At 39.5% G+C, this 16,774-nt stretch overlaps 1 protein-coding gene and 1 pseudogene across 11 annotated transcripts in view; one reads left to right on the forward strand and one right to left on the reverse strand.

Annotated features, from left to right (window-relative positions):
* PPP6R3 (protein phosphatase 6 regulatory subunit 3) overlaps positions 1–16,774 on the forward strand; it is a 137,043-nt gene that overhangs the window by 10,191 nt on the left and 110,078 nt on the right. The window lies entirely within an intron of this gene.
* On the reverse strand, positions 1,611–2,058 carry LOC116638500 (annotated as a pseudogene).

Below are 16,774 nucleotides of genomic sequence, written 5' to 3' on the forward strand. Positions count from 1 at the left end.
ACATTTCTCCAGGGTATAGACCTTGGAGAGAATTGCAGGGTAGTGGGACCAGTACATTTTTAACTTTTGTAAATGGTGCAGATTGTGTTCTAGGATGGTTGTACCCATTTACCCTTCTACCAGCACTGTTGTTCCGCATCCTTGCCAACAATGATATTGTCAGTTTTTTTATATTTGACAATTTGTTGGGTAGTTTATTATTTTTTTCAAATAACAACTTTATTGAGATATAATTCACATATGCGCTTCATCCATTTAAAATGCAGAGTTTAGGGCCGCTTGGGTGGCTCAGTCGGTTAAGCATCTGACTCTTGGTTTTGGCTCAGGTCATGATCTCACAGTTGTGGGATCAAACCCTGCATCCTGGTCCTGGCTCAGTGCAGAGTCTGCTTCAGATTCTTTCTCCCTCCCCCTCTGCCCCTCCATGCTTGCTTCAAGGGTTTTAGTGTATTCACAGAATTGTGAATATTTTCTAAGTTTAGAATAGTCTAAGTTTAGAACATTTTCGTCACCCCCAAAAGAAACCTTGTCCCCTTTAGCAGTCATTCCCCATTTCTATCTAACCTTTAGGCAACCACTATACACTTTCTATCGATTTACCTCTTCTGGACATTTCATATGACTGGACTCACACACTGTGTGGTCTTTCGTGTCTGGCTTCTTTCACTTAGCATCAGGCTTCCAAGGTTCCTCCACGTTGCCGCAGGTGTTGGGATAAGTACTTGGTGGCTTTTTATTGACGAATAACATTCTATCGTATGGATATGTCACAGTTACTGATTTACCAGTTGAGGGACATTTGGATTGTTTCTACTTTTTGACTCTTAGGACTAATACTGCTACGAGCATTGTGTACAAGTCTTTGCATGGACATATGTTTTTATTTTTCTTGGTGTATACTTAGGAGTGGAATTGTTGGGTATCATGGTAACTCTGTGTTTAACATTTTGAGGAACAAACTGTTTTCCAAAGTGTCTGCACCATATTACATTCTTACCAGCACTGTATCAAGGTTTTAATTTCTCCATGTCCTTACCAACATGTATTATTTTCCTTTAAAAAAATTAATAGCCGGGGGCGCCTGGGTGGCTCAGTCGTTAAGCGTCTGCCTTCGGCTCAGGTCATGATCCCACGGTCCTGGGATCGAGCCCCGCATCGGGCTCCCTGCTCCGCGGGGAGCCTGCTTCTCCCTCTCTCACTCCCCCTGCTTATGTTCCCTCTCTCGCTGTCTCTCTCTCTGTCAAAAAAAAAAAAAAAAAAAATTAATAGCCATCTAGTGGGTGTGGATCGTGGTATCTCATTGTGGCTTTGATTTGCCTTTTCTTAATGACTAGTGCTGTTGGACATCTCTTCATGTGCTCATTGGCTGTATGTCTTTAGAGGAAAGTCTCTTCAAATTCTTTGCCCATTTTTATTTATTTTTTTTTATTTTTGCATAGTTATAATGTTTTCTCTATTTATGAAGTTAAGCATCTTTTTGGTATTTGGATTTCCACTTCTCTGAAATGCCTGCTTGTGTTGCCCCCCCCCCCCCCCCCCCCCCCGTGTTGTTTGGTTTATCTTATTTGTAGGAATTTGGTTTTTTTTCCTCTCTCTCTTTTTTTTTTTCCAGTTTGTCTGTGTTTTATTGACGCCAGTGCTCAGGCTTTGACCGCGTACTTGCGCAGCGGGTACAGCCGCTCCTTCCGCTGCTGCTGCTTGGTCTTCAGGTTCTCCTCGCGCTTGTTCAGCCGGCGGCGCACGGCACGTGTCTTCTTGGGTCGCAGATCCAGGGGCTTGTAGAATTTCCTGAGGTTCTCTTTCTGCGTCTGGTTGATGACTGAAAACACGGGTAATGGATTTGCGAACAACTCGGATCTTGGAGAGCTTGGAAGCCGCGCCGCCTGTCACTTTGGCGACGCGCAGCTGGGACAGCTCCACCTTCAGGTCCTCCAGCTGTTTAAGCAGCTCCTCTTTCTTCTTGCCGCGAAGGTCTCGAGCCTTAATCTTGGCCATGTCTGCACAATCCGCCGCTGCTGCCGCCGCCGGAAAGGGACCCTTTTTTTTTAAGTAAACTTTACGCCCAACGTGGGGCTTGAACTCATGACCTCGAGATCACGTGTCGCATGCTCCATGGACTGAGCCAGCCAGGTGCCCTTGTAGGAATTCTTGTATATTCTGATTAATAATCTTTTATTAATTATCTGTGCAAAAAATAACTTTTCCCAATATATGACTTGTCTATTTACTGTGTTTATGGGACTTTTAAAAAAGTGTTTATTGAAAGCATGGAATAAAAGGGCAAAAGTAGATCTCCATGTCCTCTGATCTTCTTGCCTTTCTGGCCAGGTAGAAGAGGAAACTGACTTTTGGTTTATAGGAAGTTGTCTTTTAAAAAGTTTTACAGTTTTTCTCCCTACGAGTCTTACACATCTTTTGTTAGATTTATTCTTTGGGTACTTTATAGTTTTTGTTGCTGTTTGTAATGATTTTTAAGTTTTCTATTTGCTGCTAAATGGCAGTGCACCTTTATATGCAGCTCTTCTTTTTATTTTTAATAATTTTTTCAAAAGATCTTAAAAAAAAAGATTTATTTGACAGAGAGAGACAGCGAGAGAGGGAACACAAGCGGGGAGAGTGGGAGAGGGAGAACAGGGAGCCCGATGCAGGGCTCGATCCCAGGGCCCTGGGATCATGACCTGAGCCAAAGGCAGACGCTTAACGACTGAGCCACCCAGGCGCCACTCTCCGACATTTTAAAATTACTGACTTGGTTGCTTTAATATTTACAGGATCATTAGAGTCTTTATTTTTCTTGAATCATGTTTGGTAATTTACATTTTTCTAAATTTATTTTGTCTTCATTTTCAAATGTATTGGCATAAAATTTTAATTTCTTTTAAATCTGTCTAATTTGGAATTAATCACTAATTTTTAACTTATTAAACAGATGCTTAGGTCCTTAATATTTGGCTTTTTCATATACTTATATGTACATATACTTCTAAGTAAAGTAGTAATTTTCATTTAAATAACACTTTGGCTACATCTCAGAAGTTTCACTATGTAGAATTTTTATCTTTCAGTTCTGAATATATTCAGATTTTCATTGTGATTTCTTCTTCGACTAAAGAGTCTAGAAAGTATACTGAAAAATTTTGGTGTATTTTTGTCTTAATCTTTGTTATTGATTGCTAACATATATTGTGTTAATAAAATGTGGTCCAGTGTGATTTTGATTTTTTTGAATTTTGTTGAGGCTATTTTATTGGTGTCTGGTTTGTGGCAAATTTTTATCAGTATTCAGTGTGTCTGTGCTTAAAAAGCCATGGTGTTTCTGGTTTTAAGGTGAGGTTTTTCCATATGTATTAGATGAAATGCATTAATTGAATTCACATTCAAACTAGTATCCTTAACTACTTTTGTCTGCTGTTATGTCACTTACAGAGGGGTGTTGTTGAAGTCCCTTGTTATGATGGGAGACCTGTCACATCTCTGTGGTGCTCTCAGGTTTTGCTTTGTGCCTATAAGTTTAGAATCGTTCTGTCTCTCTGGGAATACTTTTTTTTTTTAAAGGTTTTATTTATTTATTTGACAGAGAGACAGCGAGAGAGGGAACACAAGCAGGGAGAGTGGGAGAGGGAGAAGCAGGCTTCCCGCTGAGCAGGGAGCCCGACACTGGGCTCGATCCCAGGACCCTGGGATCATGACCTGAGCCGAAGGCAGACGCTTAACGACTGAGCCACCCAGGCGCCCCTAGGAATACTTTTCTATTAAAGTATATTTTGTTAGATATTGGTGTAGCTGTACCAAGTGACTTTTGGTTAATGTTTGCCTGATACTATTTTTCTGCCCTTTCACTAACAAGCTTTTTATGGCTTTAATGTTTTACATGTGCCTTTTGAAAGCAGCACTAGCTAGATTGCAATTTTTTTAAATTTTCTTTTTTTTAAGTAGGCTCTGTGCCCAGTGTGGAGCCCAGCTTGGGGCTTGAATTCAGGACTCCAAGATAAAGACCTGAGCTGAGATCAAGAGTTGAATGCCTAATTGGCTGAGCCACCAAGTGCCCCTAGATTGCATTTTTATAATTTGACTTTATTTTTTTATTTTTATTTATTTTTTTAATATGTTCAATTAGCCAACATATAAGTACATCATTAGTTTTTGATGTAGTGTTTAACGATTCATTTAGTTGCGTGTAACACCCAGGGCTTATCCAACATGTGCCCTCCTTATAATTTGATTATAAACTGATGAGTTAGTCCATTTATGTTAATTGTGATTAAAATACTTAGTTTATTTCTACTATCTTATTTTCTGCTTTTTAACTTGGCTTTTTTGTTGTTCTTTTTCTTTTCCTATTATTTTTTTTTTTAAAGGTTTTATTTATTTGACAAAGAGACCGCGGGAGAGGGAATACAAGCAGTGGGAGTGGGAGAGGGAGAAGGAGGCTCCCCGCTGAGCAGGGAGCCCGATGCGGGGCTCGATCACAGGACCCTGAGATCATGACCCAAGCCAAAGGCAGACGCTTAACGACTGAGCCACACAGGCGCCCCTTGCCTATGTATTGTGGGATTTTTTTTTTTCCTTCACTTCTGTCCACCCCTTGTGCCCATACCCAGTAATATGGAGATGAGACAATGCTCTTCTTGGTAATCTTAAGACATTTCATGTTTAACTTACAGCCTGTAGTTAATATCTTTACCCTTATGAGAGCTCCCAAATGCGCTAGTCTGCACCTTTTCCCAATTTATATGTTGCCTTTAATGGTTTTCATTTTGCTGCTTTTAAAATCCCTTTTTTAATATGTTGTTATTCTTGAAAGGCAGTTTTTTGCCTAATATCCAATTCTAGGTTGATGATTATTTTCCCTTAGCATTTTGACAGTATTTCCTGTCTTTTTCCAATTGTTGCTATTGACGTTAGTTAGAAGTTAGTGGTCAGTTGTTCCTTATCCAGGAATTTGAGTTGTTCTGTATCTAAAGCACTTGTTATGTTGGTCAGTCCAACAGATATGTTTAGTGTCTTTCATTTTTAGGTTGGCGGCCTTATCTGTTATTTTATATTATTCTTTGTGTCTTATTACCTCTGAATAAATAACTGTGTACCAGATACATGTTTTGCATGTGTCAGTCAGTATTCAAAAGACGTGAGAAGTTACAAGTATAGAGGATGTTTGTTTTGTTATGAACTAGCAAATACGAATTTTTTCCTCTGTTGGTGTGGAGTAGTCCTGTGTCAGTAAGGAATTTCTTAGAGATTTTCTACTTCTTCACATTAGTTAGCTCATTTTTATATCCAGAAATGGGAAAGATTTCAAAGATAATTGCCTTTTTAAAATGGGATCATTTGGGGTGCCTGGGTGGCCCTGTTGGTTGGGCGGCTGCCTTCGGCTCGGGTCATGATCCCAGGGTCCTGGGATCGGGTCCGCGTTGGGCATCCTGCTCAGCGGGGAGTCTGCTTCTCCTTCCCCCTTGACTCTTTCCCTGCTTGTGCCCTCACTGGCTCTCTCTGTCTCTCTCAAATCTTAAAAAAAAAAAAAAAAAAAAGGGATCATTTGTTAGAAAACAATTATGTGGACCTCACATGTGACTAGCCAAGTACAGAACACCAAAAACAATCTGGAAAAGGGATGTGGATCAAAGTAGATTATGAGCCAAGGGAAAAGGGAGAGAGTGCATTTTAGCATTTATAACACATGGCCTATTCGGAGGGAGAGGAGGGACTGTTCTGTACTTACTTCTTTATATTAAGTCTTTTCTTTTGTTGACTAATAAATGAAAGAGGGACAATCAGAAACAAAAGAGGCATCCAGGGATCTAAGGGTATGTAGGCTGGGCTAGGGTTGGAACTCACTTTGTGGCCCTGTGGTTTGCAAGGCCCTGTAGATTGTGGTCCTGCTTCTGCCACAGCCCTCCTTGGAGAGGGTTGGGTTTGGTGCCAACACTGCTGATATTGGGAGCAGAGACTTAATAGCTACTTCTAGTCCTATCCCAGTGCTTTTTCAATGAGGACAAAGAGTTTGAAATGCATAGACAGTGTAACTATTGTTTCCATCAAACTTCAAAAAATAAAGCTCGATAATCTTCTGGGGTATTGAGGAAAGAATGAGAAAGAATTATAGGGAGCATGAGGTGGAGAGAGAGCTGGTTTAGCAGAATTGTTGCGAGGATTAAAAATAAACATTACTGGGCATGTTTATGTTTCTCCAGAAAAATGTAGAGGAAGTCCATTCCTGCCATTTACCATATTGTCAGGCCGGTTTTTCAATTCTTGATGTCACTTACTACTGAATTGCCTCCTGATTAGTGTAAACCTTCAGCAGGGGCATTACATGCTTACATGCTTTACCCTGGTAGGTGTAAATTGTGTCTCTTCCTAGCTTGTTTGCCCTGTGCCTGTTATTACCGTTACCACTTGTGTTTGATTCATTACATGCATTATTTTTAACTTTTTCCCTCAGGGTGAGTGTGGGATGTTCATCTTTCATATCAAAAAGGAGCCTCTTGGGAGGGAGGGAGGCAGTCTGGCCAGAATGGTTTAGAGGAAGGGTGGATTAAGTTCATGAGAACTGGATTGGAGCCTTGGTTTGACCAGATTAGCTGTCTGACTGGGCACATTATTTCACCTTTCTGAGCCCATTTCTTCACATGTAAAATGGAGATGTTAATGTTCTCCTCCCTTTTCCATAGAAAATAACTTTGGGTAATTTGAATTTATGGGTGTTTTTTGCAAGTAGTTTAGTGTAGAAGTCACAAATTTTCACAGAACAAATGGTTCAGGCCAAACTGATGTTCTTAATGATTAATAGCTTATGTGATGAACTTTTACTGGCTCTGGTTTTAAAATTTTGACTAGAGGCGTAGGATATTGTGAATTTTTGTTTTTTATTCTATTGCTATTTTTCTGTTTGGAATGAAAACTCTTAATTTTTTTTTAATGAAATATGTGATTATATTTGTTTTGAAAAAAAGTAAAGTCATAGGTAATACCAAACTCTCTTCTGATCATCTTCTCCTGATCCTTTTCCACATTCTGCTGTTAATAGTTTTATGTCTGCCTTCTTGATTTTTTTCTGTGTATTTGTGTACTTATATATGTGCTTATGGAAGCTATACAGTGTTGAGAATATACATATTTTTACCACTCATCACTTCTCACTGAGTCCAGCAGCACGGAGAGCTCTCTGCCTCATTCTCTCCGGTCGCTGCATGGTGAAAGTGTCCACTGCAGCCGTTTCCCACATTGGTGGGCTTTAGAGGGTTGTTTTTTTTTTTAGTTGCCAGTAATTCAGCTTGCTTAGTTTGGTATAATAAAGTACTTTGTTCTTAGAAGCTTTTAGAAGTACACTGTTTGCTGCAGAAATAGGTAAATGCTAAATTATAAGCTGGATTCTTTTGTTCTTTGTTTTTTGCATGTAAAATACAACTGTTAAGCAGTGAAAAATACCTTTTTTTTCCAGAAAACTTTTCATTTATCTCCTTTTCAAATGATGTATAACATACGACATTTTTAAGCTCCGTTAAAAATGAACAGTTATTTAGCAAATCTTTTTAATTGTAAAATACAAATAAGATTTATTTTTAAACAATTAAAAAAATTAATAAGCTTTATTTCATGGAGCAGTTTAAGGTTCACAGCAAGATTGAGGCCAAAGTAAAAAAGTTCCCATATACTCCCATCCCCCAGTAATCCCCACCATGGACATCAGTACCAGAATGGTACATCCGTTACAATCCGTGAACCTACACTGGCACATCATTATCCACTCCACATCCACAGTTTAGGGTTCACTGTCAGTGTATATTCTGTGGGTTTTGACAAATGTAGAATGACATATATCCACCATTATAAGATCCTACAGAATAGATTCACTGCCTTTGAAATTCTCTGTGTTCTGCCTGTTCTTTCCTGCCTCCCACCTTAACCCCCAACAACCACTAATCTTTTTATCGTCTTTAGGGTCTTGCCTTTTCTAGAATGTCATAGTTGGAATCACACAGTATATACCATTTTTGGACTGTTTTTTTTTCACTTAGTAATATACATTTAAGGTTCCTTCATGTTTTCATGGCTTGAGAACTCACTTCCTTTTAGTGCTGAATAAATATTCTGTGGTCTGTATGTACCACAGCTTATTTATCCATTTGCTTACTGAATGACATCTTGGTTGCCTCTGAATTTTGGCAGTTATAAAAAGAAAAGTTGCTATAAACATCTATGTGCAGGTTTTTGTGTGAACATAAGTTTTCACTTCATTTGAATAGATAACAAGCACAGTTACTGGATTGTATGGTAAGGGTATGTTTACCTTTTTGAGAAACTGCCAAACTGTCTTCCAAAGTGGCTGTATCATCTTGCATTCCCACCAGCAGTGAGAGTTCCTTCTGCTCCACGATCTTGCCAGCATTTGGTGGTGTCAGTGTTTTGGACTTTGGCCATTCTGATAGGTGTGTAGTGGTATCTTTATTTATTTATTTATTTAGATTTATTTATGTGTGTGAGAGAGAGACACACACAAAAGCAGGGGGAGGGGCAGAGGGAGAGGGAGAAAGAATCTCAGCACACTCCCCACTGAGCATGGAGCCTGACACAGGGCTCGATCTCACAACCCTGAGATCATGACCTAGGCTGAAACCAAGAGTTGGACGCTCAACCAGCTGAGCCACCCTGGCGACCCCCCCTTTTTTGTATCTCATTGTTTTAAATTGCAATTCCCTAATGACGTATGATATTGAGCATCTATTCATATGCTTATTTGCCATCTGTATATCTTTATTCTTTTTTTTTTTAGGTAGGCTTCTTGCCCAGGGTAGAGCCCAAAGTGGGGCCTGAACTCAGGACCCTGAGATCAAGACCTGAGCTGAGATTAAGAGGCAGACGCTTAATCAGATGAGCCACCCAGGCATACCTGTATATCTTCTTTAGTGAGGTGTCTGTCACGGTTTTGGTGTTGTATCTGAAAAGTCATTGCCATAGCCCAAGCTTTCTTAATTTGGACTGGTATAATAAAATTCAAAGACTGGGTGGCTTATCAACAACAGAAATTTATTTTGCACAGTTTTGGAGGCTAGAAATCTGAGATCAGGGTGCAAGTATAATCACGTTCTAGTGAGGACTCTAATTTATTGCAGACAGGCATTTTCTCATCATATCTTTATATGGCCAAAAGAGGGCAAGGGAGCTCTCTGGGGTCCCTTTTATAATGGTACTAGTCCTATTTATGAGGGCTCCACCCTCATGACGTAATCATCTTCCAAAGGCTTCACTTCCTAATACTGTCACCTTGTGGGTTAAGATTTCTGCATATGAATTTTGAGGGGACAAAAATATTGAGTTTATTGTACAAGGTCATCTAGGTTTTATCCTATGTTATGTTCTGGGAGGTTTATGGTTTTGCATTTTATATTTAGGTCTATGATCTGTTTGGGGTTAATTTTTGTGAAGAGTACAAGGTCTGTGTCTAGATTAATTTTTGCATGCGATGTTCCAGCACCATTTGTTGAAAAGACTATCTGCTCCATTGTCAAAGATCAGTTGATTGCATTTATGTGCATCTGTTTCTGGGCTATTTGTCCTCTTCCATTGATCTATTTGTCTGCTCTTTCATCAGCACCACACTGTCTTGATTATTGCAGCTTTATAGTAAGTCTTGAAGTTGAGGAGTGCTAGTCCTCCAACTTTGTTCTTTTCAATATGGAGTTTGCTGTTTTGGGTCTTTTGACTCTCTGTGTAAACTGTGAAATCAATTTGTCAGTATCCACAATATAACTTGTTGGGATTTTGATTGTATTTGATTGGAATTGTTTCTGATCTCAGTAGGAAAGCTTTGAGTTTCTCACCTTTAAGTATGATGTTTGGTGTAGGTTTTTTGTGGATGTTCTTTATAAGGTTGAGAAGCTCACCACTATTCCTAGTTTGCTGGGAGTTTTTAGTCACAAATGAGTGTTGGATTTTGTCAAATGCTTTTTCTGTATATATGGATATGATCATGTGATTTTTTTTTTTCTTTAGGCTGTTGACATGAATTACGTTAATTGATTTTTGAATGTTAAACCAGTCTTGCATACCTGGGATAAATCGTACTTGGTTTATAATTCTTTTTATATGCTGTTGGATTTGATTTGCGTATCTTTTGTCAAGGATTTTTGCATCTGTGTTTATGGAGAGATACTGAACTGTAGTTTTCTTGTAAAGTCTTTGTCTGGTTTGGATACTAGCATAATGCTTGTCTCATAGAATGAGTTAGGAAGTATTCCTTCTGCTTCTGTTTTCTGGAAGGGATTGTAGAGAATTGGTATCATTTCTTCCTTAAATGTTTGGTAGAATTCATGAGTAAACCCATCTGGGCGTGGTATGTTCTGTTTTGGCAGGTTATTAATCACTGATAACATCTTCTTTAATAGATACAGACCTAGTCAGATTGTCTGTTCTTGTGTGAGTTGTGACAGATGGTATCTTTCAAGGAATTGGTTCATTTCATCTTGGTTATCACATTAGTGGCCGTAGAATTGTTCATCCTTTGGTTGTCCTTTTTTTCCCCCCCTTAAGATTTTATTTTTAAGCAATCTCTACACTCAACGTGGGGCTTGAACTCATAATCCCAAGATCAGGAGTTGCACGCATCTGACTGAGCCAGCCAGATGCCTCTGTTATCCTTTTATCTGGAATGATATCCCCTTTCAATTTGGGTCTTCTTTCTTTTTTCTTTGTTTTTTAAGATTTTATTTATTAGAGAGAGAGCACAGGTAGGGAGAGAGGGAGAGGGAGAAGCAGACTCCCTGCTGAGCATGGAGTGGGGCTTGATCTCAGGACCCTGAGATTATGACCTGAGCCAAAGGTAGACGCTTAACCGACTGAGCCACCCACGCTCCCCAGGTCTTTTTTCTTTATCCTAGAGAAAGGCTGATATATTTTACTGATCTCCACCCCCCTCCCCGAGAACCAGCTTTTGATTTTGTTGATTTTTCTCTATTGATTTCTGTTTTCAGTTTCATTGAGTTCTCTAATATTGTTTTCTGCTTGCTTTGGAATTAATTTGCTCTTTATCTAGATTCTTAACGTAAAAGCTTAGTTTATTGACTTTAAAAAAAAAATTTTTTTTTTTTTAAGATTTTATTTGATAGAGAGAGAGACACAGTGAGAGAGGGAACACAAGCAGGGGGAGTGGGAGAGGGAGAAGCAGGCTTCCTGCGGAGCAGGGAGCCCGATGGTGGGCTCGATCCCAGGATCATGACCTGAGCTGAAGGCAGACGCTTAACGACTGAGTCACCCAGGTGCCCCTAAAATCTTTTTTTTAATATTATCTTTTAGGTGCTATAAATTTCCCTCTAAGTACTGCTTTTGCTGTCCCCCAAATTTTGAAATTTGAAAAAAATTTAAAAATTTTTTAAAGTTCTCTTGAGATTTTTTTTTCTTTGATTCATGTCTTCTTTACAGGTGCTGTTTAATTTTCAAGTACTTTGGGGATTTTCCAGATCTCTGTTACTGATTTCTAGTTTAATTGCATTGTGGTCTGAGCAGACACTGTGTGATTGCTCTTCTTTTAAATTTGTTACAGTGTATGAGAGACTATGGACTCTGAGAAACAAACTGAGGGTTCTAGAGGGGAGGGCGGTGGGGGGACGGGTTAGCCTGGTGATGGGTATTAAAGAGGGCACGTATTGAATGGAGCACTGGGTGTTATATGCAAACAATGAATCATGGAACACTACATCAAAAACTAATGATGTGTGGTGATTAACAACATAATAAAATAAAATTAAAAAAAATTTGTTACAGTGTATTTTATGTGTGGTCTGTCTTGGTGAGTGTTCCATGTGAGTTCAAGAAGAATGTGTAATTGCTGTTGTTGGATGTAGTCTGTACATGTGAGCCTGGGCCCCCGACTGAACTCGAGTGCTTCTCAACTTTTTCTCTCCTTGGATGGGACAGGATGGTTAGGAGGGTCTGAAGTTGTGTATTTCCCTTCCTTCAGATGGGGTAGGCTCTGGTAAAATAGTTTCTGCTGAGGGCAGAAAAGAACAGAAAACTGGCGTATTTCAGAATTGTTCTCTTCCCCTCCCCCTGCCGGAAGCAGGAGATTTTTCAACTGTATTCACTCTTAGGACCTGGTAGAACTCCTGGAGGTAAAACTCCCAATCCTCCTGGCTTTTGTAAGTCTGGGAGTTGTTCTCACTGAGCCGCCAGCAGTTTGTTGGTTTTAGTTCTGGTTTTCCTGCCCTGGCGGTAGGTCCATGGGAGGTTTTGGTTCACAGGTCTCTGCTCTGGTAAGTTGTCATTCTCTGTATTGGCCTTTCTTTCTCCACAATCTTGGGGGCAGCAGTTTGCCTTATGACCGAATTTCTCTGATGACTCTAAAAAGAACTGTTGATTCTTTAGTTGTTCAGCTTTTTACTGTTGGCGAGGACAGAGTGGCAGCTTCGAAGCTCCTTACGTGCTGGACGAGAAACTGGAAGTTCCGTTTATGTGTCCAGTTTGTGTCCAGTTCATTGGCATCAAGTACATTAACATTGTTGTGTAACCTTCACCGCTGTCCATCCTCAGACATGTTTTCATCTTCCCAAACTGAAACTCCATACCCATTAAATAAATTCCTCTCCATTCCCTCCCTGCTGCAGCCTCTGGCAACCAGCATTCTACTTTCTGTCTCTACAGAATTTGACTACTCTGAGTACCTCATAGCAGCGCAGCCAGAAGGTATTTGTCCTTTTGTTGAGTGACTTCAAGCATAGTCTTCGAGGTTCAGCTGTGTTGTAGCATGGATCAGAACTTCTGCCTTTCGAAGGCTGAATTCTGTTCCGTTGTGTGTGTGTATGTGTGTATGTGTATGTGTACACCACATTGTGTTTAGTCATGTGGGTACTTGCCTCCATCTCTTGACTATTCTGATTTATGTACTACAAATGCGGGTGTGCAAATATCACTTTGACCATTGTGCTTTCAGTTCTTTTGGGGTATGTACCCAGAAGTGGAATTGCTGGATCATAAACTGTTTTTACTTTTTTTTTTTTTTTTGCAAAACTACTGTACTATTTTCCATAAAAGCTACATCATTTTACATTCCCAGCAGCAGTGCACAGAAGCTCCAGTTTTTCCTCTTAAGCACATCTTTTTGAGTACCTATCTATGAGCTATAGAAAGGTGTTTAAAACACTATTTGTTGTTTAAATCTTACTGGCAGCAAAAGCCAGGGAAGAGTTTTCTCTGTAGAATTTACAAGTTCTCTGACACTATATTTTCTTGGTTTTCTTCTTACCATTTATGGCCTCCTTTTTAATTTCCAGGATAGTTTCACATTTTGTTCTTCAGCCTTTATTTTCCACACTATGCCTTGTGCAATCTCTAGTTTCATGGCTAAATTTATCAGGTATGTGCTAATGGTGCTCAGATCCGTCTCTAGCCTTGATTTTCTGTTGGGTTCCAGCTGCCTGCAGAGAGCATTCTCATTCATAATCTTTCCGTCCCCAACTCAGTTATGAACCTAGTAGGGTAAGGATTAAATACTAGGACCTTGAGTCCCGTTACTGCCAAATCCTAGTTGTTTGAGCTCTGAGCTTTGGTTTCCTCTCTTGCACAATAGCAATGATGTATGTATGAGGATTAAATGCTAGTTCATGTTATTATCCACATTACAGCATACATGAGTTGTAGTTAGTAAGTACAACCATAGTTACTATTATCCTTTGTACAAATAATTTTCTCCCCTTTTTGATAAAATTTTTTTAATTTTCATGAGATTACCTAATTAAAAGGTACTGTCATTTTTTTATTTTTTAAAACAAGATTTTATTTATTAGAGCATGCGAGTGAGCATGAGCGGGCGGGGGTAGGGGTGGGGGGAGGAAGGGACAAGGGAGAAGCAGACTCCTCACTGAGCAGGGAGCCTGATGTGGGGCTCTATCCCAGGACCCTGAGATCATGACCTGAGCCGAAGGCAGATGCTTAATCGACTGAGCCAGCCAGGTGCCCCAGTATTGTCATTCTTATTAATCTTTTTTTTTTTTTTTTTTAAGATTTTTTATTTTTTATTAGAGAGAGTACAAGCAGGGGGAGCGGTGGGTAGAGGGAGAGGGAGAAGCAGGCTCCCCGCTCAGCAGGGAGCCCGATGTGGGGCTCGATCCCGGGATCCTGGAATCATGACCTGGGCCGAAGGCAGACGCTTAACCGACTGAGCCACCCAGGCGCCCCATAATCTTGTATGTCATCATATTCTTTAAAAAGCTCGCACCCATTTACAGTGTATTAGTGATAGAGGAATATCCCTCTTTCCCCATATTCTCCCATCAGTTTTAATTAGTTCTAATTATTTTTTGTTTGCTGATTCATGGGATATAAAAGAATACCTCATGGATTTTTTAATTTCAAAAATTAGCCATGGTAAGTGTTTTTCGCATGTTAGCTTATGTTTTGATTTTTTTTTTTCTTTTTTATGAATGAGTGCTCTGTTCAGATCTTTTGACCATTAGGTTTCGATCTCCTTGGTTCCCCAATAGGCATTGTATAAGCTTAAAAATTATCCCCTGGTGTTTTCAGTTTACTCCCATCCACATTTTGAAAGGACTTCCTGTTCCTTTTTAATTTCTGTGCTTTATATCATTTTTCCTCTCTGGGCTCTGTTTTATGGTCATCACACCTCTGTAGTTGAGAAGTAGGCTTATAATAAGCCCCCCCAAACACATTTATATCAGATAAGTTTACTGCAGTATAATCATGGTTGGGTTTCTTAGTGTTAGTACTTTCAATTATAAATGGAGTTATGAGAAATAAATGTGATTTATTCACCAAAATTTTGGTGTGTCTGCAAAATACCAGGTAGGAAAATGTTTAAGAACATTTAAGAACATCCCATCGGCCCCTCCGTAAATGGTGCAGCTGTTGCAGTAGTTCTGCGTGTAGCATAAGCTTCACTTTCAGCAGTCTGGGAGGTGGCGCGATAGGAGGAAGAGCGGGCATTTCCAAGTCCCTGGCCTAGCCACTTGCTTGGTTTGTGACCTCAGTCGCTCACTGTCTTTGCACCTCAGATTGCCTACTTGTTTGTAAAAAATGATAGAACTTACATGAGAATGCATATGAATACATTTGGTAAAGATAGATTCTACCGTTATTTTTATTTTTATTTATTTTAAAGATTTTATTTATTTATTTGACAGAGAGACACAGCGAGAGAGGGAACACAAGCAGGGGGAGGGGGAGAGGGAGAAGCAGGCTTCCTGCCGAGCATGGAGCCCCATGCGGGGCTCAATTCCCTGGGATCATGACCTGAGCCGAAGGCAGATGCTTAACAACTGAGCCACCCAGGCGCCCCTCTACCATTTTTTAAAAACTACTTTTTCCTTCACCTTTCTTTTTTTTTTTAAAGATTCTATTTATTTGACAGAGATACAGGGAGAGAGGGAACGCAAGCAGGGGGACTGTGAGAGGGAGAAGCAGGCCTCCCGCGGAGCAGGGAGCCTGATGCGGGGCTCCATCCTAGGACCCTGGGATCATGACCCAAGCTGAAGGCAGACGCCCAACGACTGAGCCACCCAGGCGCCCCTCACCTTTCTTTGCAAATACGTATTGTATCTTATAATCGCTTTATTGAGACATAACGCACAAATACAGTTCACACACTTAAGCATACTGTTGATTTTTTTTTTTTTTTAGTATATTCACAAAATGTGTGCAGCTATCACTACAATCATGTCTAGATTATTTTCATTACTTGAAGAAGAAACCCCATACTTTTTAGCAGTCACTCCCATTTCTTTCCCATCCCTTTGGCCCCTGTAATCACTGATCTACTTTCTGTCTCTATGGGTTTGTCTATTCTGGACATTTCACATAAATGGAATCATAGAATATATGGTCTTTTGTGACTGGCTTCTTTCCCTTAGCAGTGTTTTCAAAGTTCATGTGTGTTGTACCATATACCAGTACATTTTTTTTTTGCTAAATATTTGTCTGTCGTATGGAAATACCACCTTATATTTATTCATCAATCAGTTGATGAATATTTGAGTATTTCTACTTTTTGACTGATGAATAATGTTTCTGTGAACATTCTGTGTGTACAAATTTTTCTGTGGACACAGACTTTCATTTCTCTTGGATATATACCTAGGAGCAGACTTGCTGGGGTTATAAGGTCTTAAAGGGTTTAAGAAAAAACTTTGGAAAAACTGCCAAAATAATCTCCAATTTGACTGTATCATTTTACACTCCTAGCACTGTGTGAGAACTTCAGTTTTTCCACATCTGTGTCAGCTCTTGTTACTGTGTGTCGTCTTGCTTGTAGCCATGTTAGTGTGGGTATTTGGTGGCATTGCGTGGTTCTGGATTGAATTTCCCTGATGGCTGATGACATTGAGTATTTTTTTTAGTGTGCCTAATAGCCATTTGTCTATCGTCTTTGCAGATATGTCTGTTGAAATTATTTGCCAATTTTTAAATTGGGTTGCTTGACTTTTTATTATTGAGTTGTGTTTCCCACATATTATAAGTCCTTATTAGATGTACAACTTGCAAATGCTTTCTCCCATTCTGTAGATTGTCTTTGCATGTTCTTCATAGTGTCGTTGAAGCACAAACATTTTTACTTCGATGAAGCCCTATTTATCTGTTTGTTCTTTAATTTCTTATATTTTTGGTATCATCTAAGAAGGCTTTGCCTAATCTAACGTCACAAAGATTTACTCCTGTTTTTCCTAAGAGTTTTGTTTACATCATTTTAAAGACTATTTTTTTAGGGCTTTTTAAGGTCACAGCAAAATTGAGGGAGAAGGTCAGGGATTTCCCATATACCTACTGTCCC

This window comes from Phoca vitulina, unplaced genomic scaffold (assembly GCF_004348235.1).
Source record: "Phoca vitulina isolate PV1807 unplaced genomic scaffold, GSC_HSeal_1.0 scaffold16, whole genome shotgun sequence".
Taxonomy (NCBI): domain Eukaryota; kingdom Metazoa; phylum Chordata; class Mammalia; order Carnivora; family Phocidae; genus Phoca; species Phoca vitulina.